The sequence below is a fragment of the Erinaceus europaeus genome, chromosome X (assembly GCF_950295315.1).
Source record: "Erinaceus europaeus chromosome X, mEriEur2.1, whole genome shotgun sequence".
NCBI classification, from domain to species: Eukaryota; Metazoa; Chordata; class Mammalia; order Eulipotyphla; family Erinaceidae; genus Erinaceus; species Erinaceus europaeus.
The window spans coordinates 2,196,764-2,206,849 of NC_080185.1; the positions used below are offsets into that span (position 1 = coordinate 2,196,764).

Below are 10,086 nucleotides of genomic sequence, written 5' to 3' on the forward strand. Positions count from 1 at the left end.
AGCCAGCTAGATGGAATGAGGACCAGAATGGAAACAGCACCCCTTCCATCCTCACCTTCCAAGCGCTGGGACTTGGAGCTGCGGGGCCACAGGGAAGCCAGCCCCAGCATGAGGCTGGGGAGGTGTGTTGGGGAGAAAGTCTGCCGCCAGCCAGGTCCTGCATGTGCATATGTGTGCAGGTGAGGATGTGTGTATGCCAACAGGTACGCGCACACACGTGTGGTAGGCTCGGACAAGTGTGGCAGACAGCACGTGGCGCCAGTGGGCAAGGTTTCTCTGACACTTCTCTTGGGAAACCTCAGTCAGCCCAAGATAAAGAGTTACTACACGTGTGGACACTGGGCTGCGGTGCACACGGCAGGGCACACATGCCATCAGGCAACAGGGCCCGGGCGTGCACCCCCATCTCCACAGTGCACTGTGCAAAAGCAGTGGCGCAGGCGTCTTTCCTTCTCTCTGTCTGTCAGTCTTCCTCCGGCACAGAAAGGGCACAGAACGGCCTCCTGGAGCCATGGCATGGCCAGGCAGGATTGGAGCTGCGCTGATAATGCTGGTGGCAAGAGAACCAAAGAAACAAACACAGAAACAAAGACAGAAAAAAAGGAAAAGGAAAAGGAAAAAGAGTTGAACGTCTGCAAGATGCACCAACAAGGGCCACCTCCAGCCCAGAAGCCAGCCAGGAGCACTGCACGCGAGCAGTGGGCACAATCTCCAGGAGAACAGAAAGGCACGAGCTAGTGGTGGCTTCCGCACAAAGAGTTGAAAGAGCAAAGAACAAAGAGGCTGTAAGCTGACTTGCAGGCTTGGGCTCCACTGTGGCGTCTTTCATGCCTAAAGTTAGTTCAGACTTCCAGAGCAAGGCCGGGGCCTCCAAGACCAGCCAGCCGAGAGGGGAAGAGAGGGGCCAGGGCAAAGTGTTCACCCAAAGGGAGCTGTCGGTGCCAGAGACAGGCACGGAGATATTTGGAGCCTCAAGATTTCTGCCAGGGTGCTGGAGCATGATACCCAGGCCGGCAAGGCCACAGTGAGCAAGCCCTCCGGACACGCTGAAGCAGTCCTCTGGGAGAAGCCTTGGCAAAGGGCCCCCATCTGGGACACGTTACCCACCAAGCCATGGAGCCCCGTCTGCGAGCCAAGCAACTCCGGCTGCCTAAACCTCCACAAATAGCCAAATAATTAAGTGAATTACAATCTCCTGAGAGAAGACTGCTCAGCCATTAGACATTGTAATTACAGCCCGAAGCGCGCCCCGAGTGCCTGGGTGCCGGACCTCGCACCCGCCCACAGCCTCGCCCTTGTGCTGGCTGGCCAGCGCCTGCAGCCCTCGTCCTCTGTGCATGGAGTTAACGCTATACATTCAGAAAGAATTCGTTTAGGAAGGGATTAGATTAATAAAGAAAGTGCTGATGTGAAGTACAAGCCACCTCACGCGACTGTACCCCTGGTGTAATTACAATCATGGGAAAATAAAGCCCCCGCCCCTGCCTCCACCCCCGCAGAGAATGGAGCCCTGGCTGGGGCTTGTGCACACGTTGGAGGGTTCCCATGCCTTTCACTTCCCTGTGGATTTTCTATAAAGAGCTCCCACGTTAAGAGCATTAGTTTTTCAGTGGAATGAAATAACTATTATTAAAAAAAAGAAAAATCAATCAATCAACCACAAGAGGGCCAGGAGATAACGGTTCGCCAGTAAGTCTCCTGCCTTGCCATGCTAGTGGTCCAGGTTCAACTCCCGCCACCACATGGGACGACCACATGCGCCTAGGGAAGCTCTCAAGGTTTACCGTCTCTCACTCCCTCTGTCTCTCTGAATCAAAACGTTGGCTGCGAGTGCTAAAATTGAGCATGTGTGAGGCAAAGCTCCACCAAAAACAAACAAACAAACAAACAGCCCCCCTCACCCCACCTCCAGGAGCCTATCTGCTTGTGCAGAGCTGCTGGCCTCGCAGAGCCTGAGCTCAGTCGGAGGGGCCACAGCCTTTCTGCCCCAAGCTGCCCTGCAGGCAGGCAACAACCAGGTGCAGTGCTGTCTCTGGCCTCTCCAGTCCCTCTTGCCCGCCAGCACCTGGGCTCGACCTTGGCAAGTGTGAAAAAGGCCCTGGCCCTCCGCGCATGGTGAGCTGCCCGAAGTCCTAGCGTCGATTGGCTCCTGCCTGCCCTGGAGCAACAAGAGCAGGCCTGCGGGGTCACCTCAACGTCCATACAGGTTCAGCCCCGGCTCTGCACAGACCTGGACACCAGGGGCAGGTGGCAGGACCATCGAGAGTCCCAGAAACGCTGTCATGCCCTGCTGATGCAGCCCCACATACCAGCCTCCCCGGGCACTAGGAAGTGCCTCGTGCCTCATGCCACCTGGAATAGACTAACGAAACCTTGCGCTTGTGGTTCCTGCTGCTGCACCCCACGGGCACAAATCTGAGCTGGAGCCAAGTTCCAGGAAGCTCCATGCTCCGGGCAGGGCCTCAGAGGTAGTAGCAGGGTGGATGCCCACTCAGCCTGTCTTCCCACCTGCACCTCTGCCCTCACATCGGACCTCCAGGAGACTGTAAAGCCTTGTCGGCCACCTGCGTGACCTTGGCCTAGTCCCCAGCCCGAGCTCGGGTGGCCTCCCTCCTGCTGGATGGCTGACGTGTGGGCTCCAGGCGCCTCTCCCACCCAACAGAAGGTGCACAGGCAGGGAGGGCTCCCCAGCAGGGCACCACTTGGCTCGGCTTCTGCTGGCTTAAGCCTGGGCGAGGACGGACGGAAGAAAGAGGCACCAGGCCCAGCCAAGGAGCTGCCTTGCAGGACTGGCGGCCCTGCCTGCTGGGAACCAGCTCAGAGGTGACACAGGTGAGGCTCTAGGCTCCTGTTCTCCGCCTCCTCCCTCAGGACTGTGGGACCGCACAGACCCTCAGCGGACCCTTCTTCACTTGCCTGAGACTGGTGCAAACCCACGTTCTGCCCATCTCTCCCTGGGTAGAAAGGTCTTTCTGGGGTTGGAAGTACCCTCAATACATGCTCAGGGGCTCTGTTCCTCATTCCACCTGGCTCAGAACTAGGCTCGCACAGGCTAGACTCAGAGCCTGGTGGTCTCGCCCACAGCTGCGTGACCTTGGGCAAGCTGCCTGGCCTCTCTGGGCCTCAGACTCATCTGAAAAATGGGAGTGGTGACAGCTCTGGCTTCACTGGCTTAGAGCTTCCCAGAAGTGAGTTGCAAGCATAGTGTCCAGAGCTATGAGCACCGGTGTCTGTGATGTCACTTATAGGGTGTCTTCTGAGGACTGGGAAGCAGCTTTCCATGGGGAGAGTGGGTCAGGGCCAGAGTCTGCACATGTGTGGGCTGCTGGAGGGCCAGCGGGGAGGAGAGCCTTGGGGACGGGAGGCAGAGCTGACCCAGGCTGGGAGAAGGCATTCTGGGATGGAGGGAACTCACTGACTCACAGCTCGGCCCCTCTGCTAGCCAATGATTTAACCTCCAGTGCCAGCTCGGATCCCGAAATGTCAGCGGAGCCCAACGAGGCCACCCCCGCCCGCCCAGGCTGGAGTGGGGAAGGGACTTAGCCAAGGTCACCAGGACCATTGAGCCTGGAGCTGGAGCTGGCACTGAACTGGGAGCTCCCGTTGCTGATGCCAACACACCTCCCACACCCAACTCTGGCCCTTGGGCCTGCCGCGAGTCCCAGGCACGCTTAGCTCTGGGGCTTCCTTCCCCATGGACTGGCTCTCCTTCTGGCTCTGCGAAAAGCCCCTTCCCACGCCGCCCCGGCTCCATCTGCCTGTGTTACCCCTACACACACACACACACACACACACACACACACACACACACACTCTGTGCCAGAGCTGCCTGCCCCTTCGCTCCACCTGCCTGGCAGTGCTGAGCACAGAGCAGGTTGGTTCGGTGGAGATGCTCTGTGCCCTTGGCCCTTCATGTCCCCAAGGCCAGCAGCAGGGACAGCCAGGGCCCTGGGCCACAGCAGCCACAGCCACTCCTGCTGGGCTCACTCTCAGGTCTCAACCAACATGAGGGTGGGGCAGGGTGAGGGCGAGCCCGTCACTTCAGGCAAGGCGGCTCTGGTCTGTCTGCAACCTGCTCCCCTCCATGAGCCACACGCGGCCTCAGTTTCCCCGGGCTGAGGACAGTTTGCACACGGTGATGCTCAGGAACCTGCTCAGAACTGCCCAGATGTGGGAGGTGTCCACCCCCAGCCATGTACTCGTCCAGTTGAGGCAGGACCCAGCCAACTTCCTGTGTTCTGGCCTCAACCACCCCATCTGATGAATGGGGCAGAACCTGGGCCGTGCCTCCCTCAGCGGGGACTCTGCAGCCGCGGGTGAGGTCAAGGTCGTGAGCCTGCCACTCTGGCCGGTGCCCAGGGGAGCCAGGTCTCTGGATGCTTGTGGCCTGCTAGGGGGGCGGCAATGGGCACAGAGCTGTGTGGAGCATGAGGTTGGTGCCTGCCAGAGTGGCACCCGAGCCCTTGTGGAGAGCAGGGGACACCGGGGTGGCTCTATGGCTAGCCAGGGGCCACCGAAGGTCAAACACTGGTGGCCCCACGGTTGAAAGGCCTAGCAGTTTCGCTCCCTGCCCCCCACCGGGAGCACACAGTGGACCTGAGGGATGCTGGCCCTGGCCTACCCCTGGAGGAGAAGCGGACCCCACTCTCTCCCAGCCCCTGGTGGCTCTCAGCCAGCTCTCCAGCACCCTCCAGTCCTCCCGTCCTCAGCCATGCTCCTACCGGCTACCCATCCTCAGCTGGCAAGGGCAGGGCTAGGGCCAGGCGGGGCTGTGGGGTCCCTCCACCCTCGGGGATGCCTGCACTCTGGATGCTAGCATTCCCGAGGAGTGGGGAAACTGAGTCCAGAGCTCATCGGGCCTCTGGCCAAGGTCACACAGGTGAGGAGGGGGAGGCCAGCTGCGCCCGGGGTAGAGAAGGGCTTCGACGTGCGGTGGCGGCTGTGGCGCGCAGGGGCGGCAGGCGGTGGGCACGGCCCTGTGCCTGTGCGGGGTCGTCTGGGGCGGCTCTGCGGGCGTGTGGGGGCCACTGCGGGAACGTGTGAGGCTTCCCAGACCGCGGCTCAGGGGAAAATGACATGGAGCGCTAAGCGGGGGAGGGGGAGCGTGGGCACAGCCCACCCGGACCCCGCCCGCAGCCCCCCGTGGCCTTTTTCCCCAGGCGCAAATGCGCCTGCGCGCGGGATGCGGGGTGCAAGGTGCTGGGTGTGGGGCGCTCCCCGCCGGTCCCGGGCCCTGGGGTGACGCGCGGCTGCGGAGCCGCAAGGACACGCAGGCCCCACACACGGGGAGCAGGTGCCGCGGCCCGGGACCCGTGTTCCCCCACCTGCCGCCCGTGCCACCTGCCGGCCCGCCCCCGCCTGCGCCCACCCCAACAGTGCCCGCGCCGGGCACCCCATGCGCACTTACCCGGTCATGGGCACGGCCGCCGCGGCGGCCTCGGCTCCGGCGGACGGACGCTGTTGCTGCCAGGGAGAGCCGGGTGGACACCGATCCGCTCCGCTCCCAAGGGCGGAGACACTGGGCACAGGGCAGCGAGTGGGGTTAGCGAGGGGCGCGACCCTCCGCGGCGGCGGCCGAGGGCTGCTCCCCACGCTCCGCACCAGCGGTGGCGGGCGAAGCGCTTGGCTCCAGCCGCAGCTCTGAGAGCGCAGGGAGGGAGGGCGGCAGGGAGGGAGGCAGGAGGGAGGGGGGTGGGGAGGAGGAGAGAGGGAGGAGGGAGAGGCGCAGGGGGCGGCGCGTGCGGGGGCCTGGGCTCCGGAGACCCGAGCCTGATGTGTGCCCTTGTGCCCCCCAGGATGCGCAGGGGGTGCCCATTCTGCCGCGTTGACCAGCACCTGCCCTCTAGGCCCTGGCTACAGGGTATGGAGTGCATAGGAATGGAGGCTGGGGGGCTGGCACCTGGGAGCTCAGAGAAGGAGTGGGTTTGGGGCTGCTCACAGGGGGTTCCCCTCTCTTGCTCTGCCCTTCGGGTTGCCAGAACTCAGCTGAGGCCTGAGGAAAGGGGCGCGACACTGCTTCTAGGTCCCTGAGCTGGGCCAGCTGTCCTGTAACTGCTGCAGCCAGAGTCTGTGGGTGGAGGTGGGGGGTAGGCAGGAGCTCAGGACAGATTCTCAAACTCAGGCCTCCAAAGATACCCATGTTGGTAGGACCTGGACACACACACACACACACACACACACACACTCACACAGGTACGAGTATACAGGCATGAAGAGGGATCTCAGTTCAGCCCCAACATGGGCCTCCCAGGGTCCCGACACCAGTCCTGCCACCGATCTTCAGAGCCCGGCGCCCCAGTGTGAGGGGTAGTGAGTGTCCCTGCCCGAGCAGGGCAGGCCTTTGCAGCACCTGTGAGCAGCCAGCAGCTGTGGGGGGCGTGGTGTCACAGGCAGGGCCCAGGAGCAAGGGCTGGAAGCCACGGAGAGAGCAGCTGAAGAGCTGAACAAGCCAGGAGGAGTGGGGTCCTGGGGTGTCTTGTGGCAGGGCCCTCTGGGCAGCTGCTGTGCAAGCAGTGGCTGGATGGAGGCCCTGGAATGAAAGAGGGTACTCAGGGAAGCTTCCTGTAGGCGGCGCCACTGTGACGGAAACCAAAGACCATACAGGTACTTGGGGATGACCCAACCATGTCACAGCACGACAGGCCTTGCCAGGGCTTGTCCGTCTGCAGGAAATCAGCGGGGCCCAGGAACAGCCCTGGAGATCCCTGTGCGGACAGAAGGCACACGCACACTCACACGCTGACACGCGCTCATGCCCACTCACTCAGACATGCTGGCACACTCACGTGCACCACACACTCACCCTCACAGGTGCTCACACTCATATGCTCACTCACAGTGACACACCCAGCTGCACGTGCTCAGTTACGCAGTCATCCACTTGGGGTTGAGTCTTCACACATTGGCACAGGCTGTCACACTCACACACTCTCGTGCTGTTTAATTATCCAAGCAAGAAGTCTGCCATGCAGAGGCACGGTCTCTCTCTCTGTCTCTCTCTCTCTCTCTCTCTCTCTCTCACACACACACACACACACACACACACTCAAGCAGTTCTTCACCTGTGCTCACACTGTCGTCCCCTCCCTGGTGCAGGTAGCCACACTACACATATGCTGATCACATGTGCTCACACACCATGAAATAACATGCAGCCGGTCACATGCACTCTCACTCAGTCATGCGCGCAGTCACACTCTCCCCAGACCCTCGCCCACACTCGGGGTGCTCGCACTCACACGTGCACAATCACTTGGCATGCTCTCTTAGCACTCCTTTCCACGAGTCCCTGTCCACGCCCAGCCAACCTGCCCTCACCTCACAGGGTGAGCTGCCCTGTGGGCACTGGCTCTGCCCCTGCCAGCCCCACAGCAGCTCTGGTCCTGGCCTGCCTGATCCTAGGCCACAGGAAGAGAGAGCACGAGCCCCATGTCACCACTCTGGAACCTGGTTCCTTGGAGCTGCTTCTCATGTCCCCCTGCTTGGAGGGGGCCCCCAGGACACCCAGCTGGCTGTCTTGCCCCCCCCCACCCAAACCAGCAGAGGGAAGGGCAGTGCAGGTGTGCGAGGCCCCCTCACTCCCATGAGCTCGGCATGATTGCCCTCCAGACTCGCTGACCCTCGGCCACCTGTGTGGCTGCTCTGAGGTCCTGGGTGGCCCTGGGCAGCTCAAGGCCAGCCTGTCAGCAGACTGGCGGCGGCTGAGATGAGGTGAGGCAGGCTGTGCACTGCCTTCTCCAGGGACCTGCTTTGCTTCCCCTGTGCACAAAGGCACCGGGTCCAGCCTGCCATGAGTCCAGTGGCTGTGAGTCCAGTGCTCTCCGAGCTCCAGCACTCCTGTCCAGTGAGGCCCCCAAGTGCCTCCTCCTTGCACTTGGCATGGCCCTGGCTTCTTAGGGGTGAACAGTGGGAAGGGAGGCTAACCCGTTCACCCTTGGGGATGTTGCCCAGGCAAAAGCTGCCCAGACCACATGCTCTTGTGGTGTCACCCATCAAGGAGCAAGGTGACTGGTTGTTAGGAGGGCTGAAGGCACCAAGCCCCAGCCCCCAGCAAACAACAAGCTTCCCAGAGCTCAGGGGAACCTTGAGCCGGAAAGGGGACCCCCCTGGTTTGAGGTTGGCATTGGTCCCCAGCCACAGGTCTGACCAGGAGTGGGGAAGCCTGCTTTGCAGGGTCAGCAGTGGGTCCACCTCAGCATTCCACCTGTGGTAGTGAGGACTGACACGATGGGGTATGAAGGTGGGGCTTGGGCTTGAGGTCCACCCCACGGGTAGCGTCCCTCACACACACACCAGCCAGGCCTGGCCCTGGAGAGGCTGGGCAGTAGCCCAGGGAGGCTCCGGGCTCTGGAGGGGTGTGGACCCACCTCATCCTGTCCAGTCCCATCTCCACTGTGTCCTGCCCCCGGCTGCCTCTCTTGGTGCCCTGCTAGCTGTCCCTTCCAGGAAGCCCTGGGAGGTGGGGACAGCCATCCCAGACCAGGTCAGAGTCAGGAAGGCACTGGGCTCCCTCTCTCTTCTGGTAAACTCACTGGCCTCCTGCCCCCTAGGCCCTGGGTCCAAAGCACATCCTCGTAGCTCTGGGCAGACTGTGGGGCAGCACCGAAACAGTTGGCGGGTGTGGACTAGGGGCCCTGACACCGAGGTAACTCCAGAATATGCACCCAGCCCTCAGCGTATCCTGGGAGGGCGACACATACAGGAAGGAGGCTATGTGCTGAGGTGGGGTGGCTCCCAGCCCAGACAAACCTGGGACCCTCCAAAGTGGGACACACGAGGAGGACTGGTCTGGAGTCTGGGCGGGAACGCAGTACTAGATGCCTGGATTCCTGACTTGTGTCCAGTAGTCATGCCAGCCCCTGCTGAGCCCCGAACGCTGCCCAGGCCCCTAGGAAGGTGGCTCAGGACAACTCCCCTCCAGCCTGCAGACCGAGCAGGCTCTGCAAGAGCTTCAGGCATGCCAGGCTCACCCATCCCCCACCCCGTGGTTGGGAGTGGCATAGGCTGGACTGCGGCCCTGGACCACCTGCCCCTCAGCCCTGCTTCTGAGGCCCAGTCAGCCCTGGCGCTCCCTTCAGAGAGCCGCAGTGGCTCTGTGGTGACCCTGGTCATGGAGCCCTCATCGGAGGTAACTGCTTCTCCTGCAGCATCTGCCCTCCAGAGCTCTTAGCCCACACTGATGGAGCCTGGAGTGCCTGCAGGGGAGTCTAGAGCTCCCAGGAGGGATCCTGGAGCCCCAGGGGTGGGGTCCAGAGCTTACCCTCTCAGGCTGGATCTTGATCCCCAGGGGAGAAATCTAGAATGCCCAGAGGCAGAGGCTGAGGACCCAGGGACTGTGTCCAAAGCTGCCAGAGGTGGGTCTTGGAGCCCCAGGGGAGGATCCTGGAGCCCCAGTGCTGAGGCCAGAGGGCCCTCTCTCAGGGGTGGATCCGGAGCCCCGGGGGAGAAGTCTAGAATGGCCAGAGGCAGAGTCTGAGGCTCCAGGGGCGGAGCTTGGAGCCCTAGAGGTGGAGCCTGGAGCTCCTAGGGGCGGTGCTTGGAGCCTGGAGCCCACGGGGGGGGGGGGGGGGGGGGGGACCAGTGATGGTGGAATGCTGCCCTGTAAGTCCTGGGAGCGGCCTTCCACCTGCCTTGAGGCCCATCCTGGCCGTGGCCTGTGGACACCTGGCTCGCTGCCCCTCCAACAAGCCCCGACTCGTCTAAATCCAAGCAGTGGATTTGGCTGTGGCTCCAGCCAGGCCTGCCCTAGCCAGAAAGCACCTGACTGGCTCTAAGCATGGGGAGATGCCCCCAACCCAGCCCGGCACCCTCTGAGCATGGGCCTATGCACTGCTTGTGACTCTGGGCCGCATCTGCTCCCGTGTGCATGCAGCCTATCCCAGCCCTGTCCTCTGAGCTGCACTTCTTTCCACCCGGGGCTCCAGCTGGGGGTGCCACGCCCACATCCTGGCCTTGAGCCCCAGCTCGGGTCTGTCTAGGGGATCCTAAGTGATATACCCCTCCTGTTCTTTCCTTGGTTCCCCCTTCTGAGTGGACCCTGTCAGCCGCACACAGCTCTAAGCCCTGGGGTTCCCCATGAACTTGCCT

At 62.2% G+C, this 10,086-nt stretch overlaps 1 protein-coding gene across 4 annotated transcripts in view; it reads right to left on the bottom strand.

The window, feature by feature from the left end:
* ATP2B3 (ATPase plasma membrane Ca2+ transporting 3) overlaps positions 1-5,631 on the bottom strand; it is a 43,276-nt gene extending 37,645 nt beyond the window's left edge. For all 4 annotated transcript variants that reach the window (XM_007534885.3, XM_007534888.3, XM_060182541.1 and 1 more), the window contains exon 1: positions 5,408-5,631. The gene's annotated coding sequence lies outside the window, so the exon portion shown is untranslated. The remainder of the gene's footprint in view (positions 1-5,407) is intronic.
* Between the last annotated feature and the right edge of the window lie 4,455 nt (positions 5,632-10,086).